The sequence below is a fragment of the Lagopus muta genome, chromosome 6 (assembly GCF_023343835.1).
Source record: "Lagopus muta isolate bLagMut1 chromosome 6, bLagMut1 primary, whole genome shotgun sequence".
Taxonomy (NCBI): Eukaryota; Metazoa; Chordata; class Aves; order Galliformes; family Phasianidae; genus Lagopus; species Lagopus muta.
In genome coordinates this window covers 47,610,203-47,616,202 of record NC_064438.1, presented here as the reverse complement: position 1 = coordinate 47,616,202, position 6,000 = coordinate 47,610,203, and positions in this window count along the sequence as shown.

Below are 6,000 nucleotides of genomic sequence, written 5' to 3'. Positions count from 1 at the left end.
GATGGAGGCATTGCCTTGGTAGCTGCAGGGTATGGGATAGGGGGATTGCCTTGGTTGCATGCGCGGGATGGGATGGGAAGTTGCCTTGGTGGCATAAAGGAGATGGGATATTGCCTTCACGCTATAGGCAGCAGCAGAGCCCCTGAGATCCAGGGGGAATGGTTGTGAGCAGGGCCAGGGTGAGAGGAACCAAGGGGCTCAAGCATGGAGCTCAGCAGTGAATTCTGAATATGGAAACTCCTGCCTTGTGTTCCTTTTGTGTCCAGGGAAACTCAACTTTTGTTTAATGAAAAAAAAAAAAAAAAGCAAAAATTCGAGGAAGTCACTGTGCTCTGTCACTGTTTTCTCATTTAGACCAGCCCTGGAGGGAACTGAATCCTCTCTAACTGCTAAGACCAAAGGAGCAACATGATGAACTGTCAGAAATGGATGGGCTGGGGAAGGTCTACAGTCTTTTGTGAGCTTGGGATCAGGTCAGGGTTGCAGAGAGTTTGATACTGCTGAGATGATTATCTCAAGGGGATGTTTCTGAAGGAAAAGTGCAGTGGGGGAGGCAATACTTGCCTTGCCTGGTTTTGACAGTATGTCATGTTGGATGGATGCTCTTTTCTGCTTCCAGATTTTGACAAGCCATAAAGGCTAATTAAACAGAATTACTAAATTCACATGCTTCCTTCAAGGAAGAACACATTTATCCTGCAAATAGTTAATACCTACTCTCATGAGTATGTAACTAATTGGTGTGATATAACACATATTATAGGAGCCTCCTGAACACAGATATTGCCAATTAGTGCACAATATTACCAATCAGCATTCATGCCATTTATAGAAGATGTTGCATTGCCACTACTGGAGCTTCAAGATCCACAAAACTATGACAGCTTTTTTGTAAAGCTGGACTTTATGTCAGAGAGGGAGCACAGCTCTGTGTTGTTGAAAGGGTGGAAGAGCTTTAAAGGGCCCAATTCTTGCCTAGGGAGCAGCACTTTGCAGACACCCAAAAAGACAAGGTCTCTGCCAGGAGTGTCGTGCAGTCTCAGGCTGAGGAAATTCAGTGTACCAGAGATCAGAGCATGGCAATGAGAGGGAGGAGGGAGGGAGACAAGGCACAGGTGTGCACCCTCGAGAGCAGCTTCTATGTGTTGTGCTTTGTCAGCAGATTGCTGAGGTCGGGGAGGTTTCTATCCCATGGGCAGCATCAATGGGAAGCATCAAAAAGCAAAGCAGAGGAATGGAGTTTGAGATATTTAGTAAAGAACAATGAAAGGGGAGAAGGCCACTTTCTGCTGCTCCAGTTTTGGATTGCCTTCAGAAAATAATGACTCTCCAGGCAGTATCAGGCAGCCTCATTGCTGCTGAAAGATATATGTCAACATGGATATCTGATAGAGCTTTTGTCATTTCTCCCCACTCAAGAAAATTCCACCTCTGCACCTATTCCTCCTGTACCTTTGCTGACATAGAAACTATTCCATGGGCTCCTCACAGTGCTGGGGGCCAGCATCTGATCAGGGCATTTTCCCTGACATGAGGTCAGCAAAAGAGAGGTTCCCCTGGGAGTGGCAGCCCAGGGGCTAAAAGGAGAATTGGATAGGCTCCTTGGAGTTAGAACATAAGAGAAAGAAATATACACATATAGATACACACATACATATCTATAAATTATGGACGTGTGTATATAAGATGACTAGAAAATAAGACACTACAGAGGAAAAATAGTTCCTAAAAGTGATTTGACACACTATTTTATATGAGGGATTAATGATTGTGGTCTCTAGTGATGCAGTTTGCATGCATCAGGAGTAAAAAAGAGCTAAAAAACAAACTGGTTCTGAAGAGTCTGAGGGTCTCATCATTCACTGCCCACTTCTCCCTTTTCTTTGAAAGGTTGGTACCTCCTGCTGTAGTCCATCTCCTAGGCTAAGTGAGCATTAGTACCTCATGAAGAATGTTTGTTTTTTTTTTTTCTGTGTTCTTTCAGCAGAGGTGCTGTAGTATTACGTTTAGTATTCTCTTGATGCCAAATAATCACGTTGTTCTCACTCAGCTTGTCAGGAGGTTGCACTGAAGCCTCTGAGGTGACTGGACTTGGAAAGTTGCTAAAAAGAAAGCTACGTGAATAATTGCTAGGGGTATTTTAGCAGTGTTTCTGCCTTCTTTGTAATTAAAAAAGCACAGCTTGGGGTTTATATAGATGTTTGCACAATTTTTCATCTCATCTCATTTATTTTTAACAAGGGAAGTTCGAATAGAGCTCCGTTCCTTCACCTCCATAACATTTTTTAAGTAGTATAGAAAATAAGAAACAGCAATGGCAGTCGCCTCTGAAAATATCCATCTCTTCTCCATCCACTGATGTGAAATGAATACAGAATATAACTGACATTTCTCATTAGCTCTAGATACATGAAGAAAATGAGGGGAAACCCTAAGGTTTGTAGTACAGGTGTGTTTTCTTCCTAATGCTGGTTCTTAGTCACTTCAATCTTAAGTGTTTTACATTAAAATCATACTGTTCAATTACCTAATTTAATTCCAATGTAAGATTCCACTGGTCTCCAAGTACTCATCTTTCCAATCGTTTCTAGTACCTTACAAGAGCTGGTGAACTTTTTCAAAGAGCATTTTCCATTTTTCGAGACATTGTGTTTCCTCTTCTTGGCCACAATGGAAATTGCCAAGGGATTTCTGTGAGTTGAAGCAGATTCTGAAGATGGCTTCAGTGAAGATGATTTAATCACAACATCAATCTTGAAAAAATTGTACAATGTAACCGTGTGACTCTGATTTTTTTTATATCAAAAAGAAAAAAATATACATTTTACCATGTAGTAAAGCACTGAAATAGCAGACTCTACATTTATCTTTTGTCACATTTTGTCTTTTGAATGTAAATACTGAGGCAACACCATGTAAATATTTGATATGGAAGAACAAAGCTAGCAGAATATTTTTCATAGAAATTGTAGAAAATTTAATTTTCTTTCAGATAGTTTATTCATAGGAGAAAAATTAGAATTGTAAGATAGTTTTGCTTTCTAAGGTTATAAGTTCTGACTAAAGTGAGTAATTCTTTTTAAGTAAAAAGCTGTTTACTTTTACCAAAATTCACAAAAGAGGCAACTTTTGTAACTTATGAGAAAATAAAAAATGTTGAAAATGCCAATTATTAATAGATGGGGAAAAAAATAGTAGGCATTTGGTTAGCTTTCCTGAGCACACAATGTGCTGTTTGGCCTTCAACACAGTATTTCAAATCATTTGAATCAAAATACCTCTCTGAGCTATTCTGAATGTTTCATCTTCAATGTCATGGCCATGTTCATGGAAGTTGTGATACTGATTATTAGAAGTTGTGTATTGCTTACCTTGTAGCCAATCACTTATTATAACTCTAATAAAATAATAATAATAGTAATAATAATAAAACAGCTTTCTCCCCATAGTAAACACATATTTTACAGATGCTTGATGAAATTTCTGAAGTTGAGTAAGATTTGTTCAGAAAAATAAAAATGTTTATGTTAATTTCTGAATACTGTATTTTATTTTATTTATTTATTTTTTGTCTGACTTTTAAAGGATAAAGCATGGCTAAGATGCACCTTTGCTTTTTTTTTTTTTTTTCACAAACCCTCCCAAGGTGCTGAAATCCATTCAATCGCTTTCACACACCCACAAAAAATATTGGCTTGACCTGCTCGTGGCCAGATCTGACATGCCCTGCTGTGGTGGGAAAATTAATTCACCTCACTGCACTGCAGTCACCCTCAGCTGAGTCCTGCAATTATTTCATTATGATCTAACTAAGGCTGATAACAGATCTCATTTGATACCATGGATGGCTGGGGGGGCAGCATGGGGGTGGGAAACGGATGTCCTCACATGTCAAGGCCTTGCATCTAACCAACCAAGCTTTGTGAGGCTTTTTTGCTTGATGGAAATGGGGGTGATTAAAGACATGTTGTGCCCGTCTGTGTAGCTTCTGCATGACTTTTCTCCCCAGGTCGATTTACTGTGCAGTTAGCATATTTGAAAACCTGGAGGCTTTTCATCTTCTGCAAGGGGAGGAAGGGATGTTTTTGATGAGCTGACTGAAGGAGCACACTCAGATAGCAGTGTGTTCTGGAGAAAGAATACATTATCCTTCCTCCCTTCCTCCCTTCCTCCCTTCCTCCCTTCCTCCCTTCCTCCCTTCCTCCCTTCCTCCCTTCCTCCCTTCCTCCCTTCCTCCCTTCCTCCCTTCCTCCCTTCCTCCCTTCCTCCCTTCCTCCCTTCCTCCCTTCCTCCCTTCCTCCCTTCCTCCCTTCCTCCCTTCCTCCCTTCCTTCCTTCCTTCCTTCCTTCCTTCCTTCCTTCCTTCCTTCCTTCCTTCCTTCCTTCCTTCCTTCCTTCCTTCCTTCCTTCCTTCCTTCCTTCCTTCCTTCCTTCCTTCCTTCCTTCCTTCCTTCCTTCCTTCCTTCCTTCCTTCCTTCCTTCCTTCCTTCCTTCCCTTTCTATTTTTTTTTTTTCACCTGTACTGTGACAGATGGACAGAAGGGAGCCCTGAAAAAGTGTTAATTGCTCTTTTTTTTTTTTTTAAATTCAAGTGGTTTGGAGGTTCATGAGACCCTCTAATTAAAGAATCTGTGAGCGAGCTGGGCATCTGGCCTCTGCCATTTTAATCAGACTTTTAATATGAGGAGAGGGCAATGGTTGTCCAATTACTTGACAGCTTGAAGATGTATATATAGTAAGCAAATATATTTGCTCAGAAGATGCCAAATTGTTGTTACAAAAAATGTCTGCTATTTTATATTTATTATTTAAAAAAATGGATACCCTACCCGCATACGCTAAATGGATCTGTGTGTTATAAAATTTGTCTGCATGATTTAGCATCTGCAACACAACTGGTTTGCAGAAGGTTTGTAATATATATGGATATCATGATACTGAGTCAAAGAACGGTTTCTCTGATGTGACAAAACTACTGGACTCAAGTTTTTATTTTCTAGTCTGCTGTGAAATAGCTACTTTCACCCATTTGCCTTCATTCATTTAACTGAAGAACACAGTTACTTTTTATATATATATATATATATATATATATATTTTTTTTTTTCCAGAGAATCTAAATCTTAGTTCACACACATGGAATTTATCAGAGAGTATCCTTCATGTAGTGAACATCATGTTGAGTATAAAATGATGCAGTGCTGTTTTCCTGAATCTGATGACAGCCTGGAACAATTGCTGAGCAATGTGAATTTTGAGTCTTTCTGTACAGTTAGCTCTCTAATGTAAAGATAAATGTTCAAGTACTGTCACCATTATTTAAATATACAAATCTTTGTTGAGTCATCTGAATTCACATTATTTCACCTTTTATCTTCTTAAGGAAAATGATTCATAAAATGCTTATATTGTTACCCCAAGATACCTTCCAAAATGGTCAAGGTGAGACTGTAGCATCAAAGCAAACAAGGCAGATGTCTTCAGAATTATATTTAATTATTTAAAATGAATGAAGACAATGATGTAAGCTAAAGATTTCTGCAGAATCCAAAGGACCTTACTGCAAATATAAGTCTTGAACCTTGCATATCTATTGAAACGTGGATGACTTCATTGCTGACATGTGGCCGATTGAACTTTTATTCTGCTGTTCTCTGAATCAAGGTTGAGCAGCACCTAACTGTAGATGATATTTTTGTTATCTACAAACCATTCAGACCTATCACCTCTAAACCTCATTTTCCTAACTCTCAGCTGTACTGAAAATCTCAGCAGAAAAAACAATATAGAATGTATTGTTACACTCAGCATGGGCTCTCCTGATGCCAAAATTAGGAGTCTCTGCCTGTACTAAGTAATGTTTCTTCAACTCCATTGCATTACTCTAGTTAGACTTTGGCAGTTCTGTGAAAAGAGAGAGCTCTCCACCTTGTATTTTTTACATATCTTTGTGATTAGTCTTGAGCTTTATTTTGAAATTTCCTCCACAAAAAAATGATCT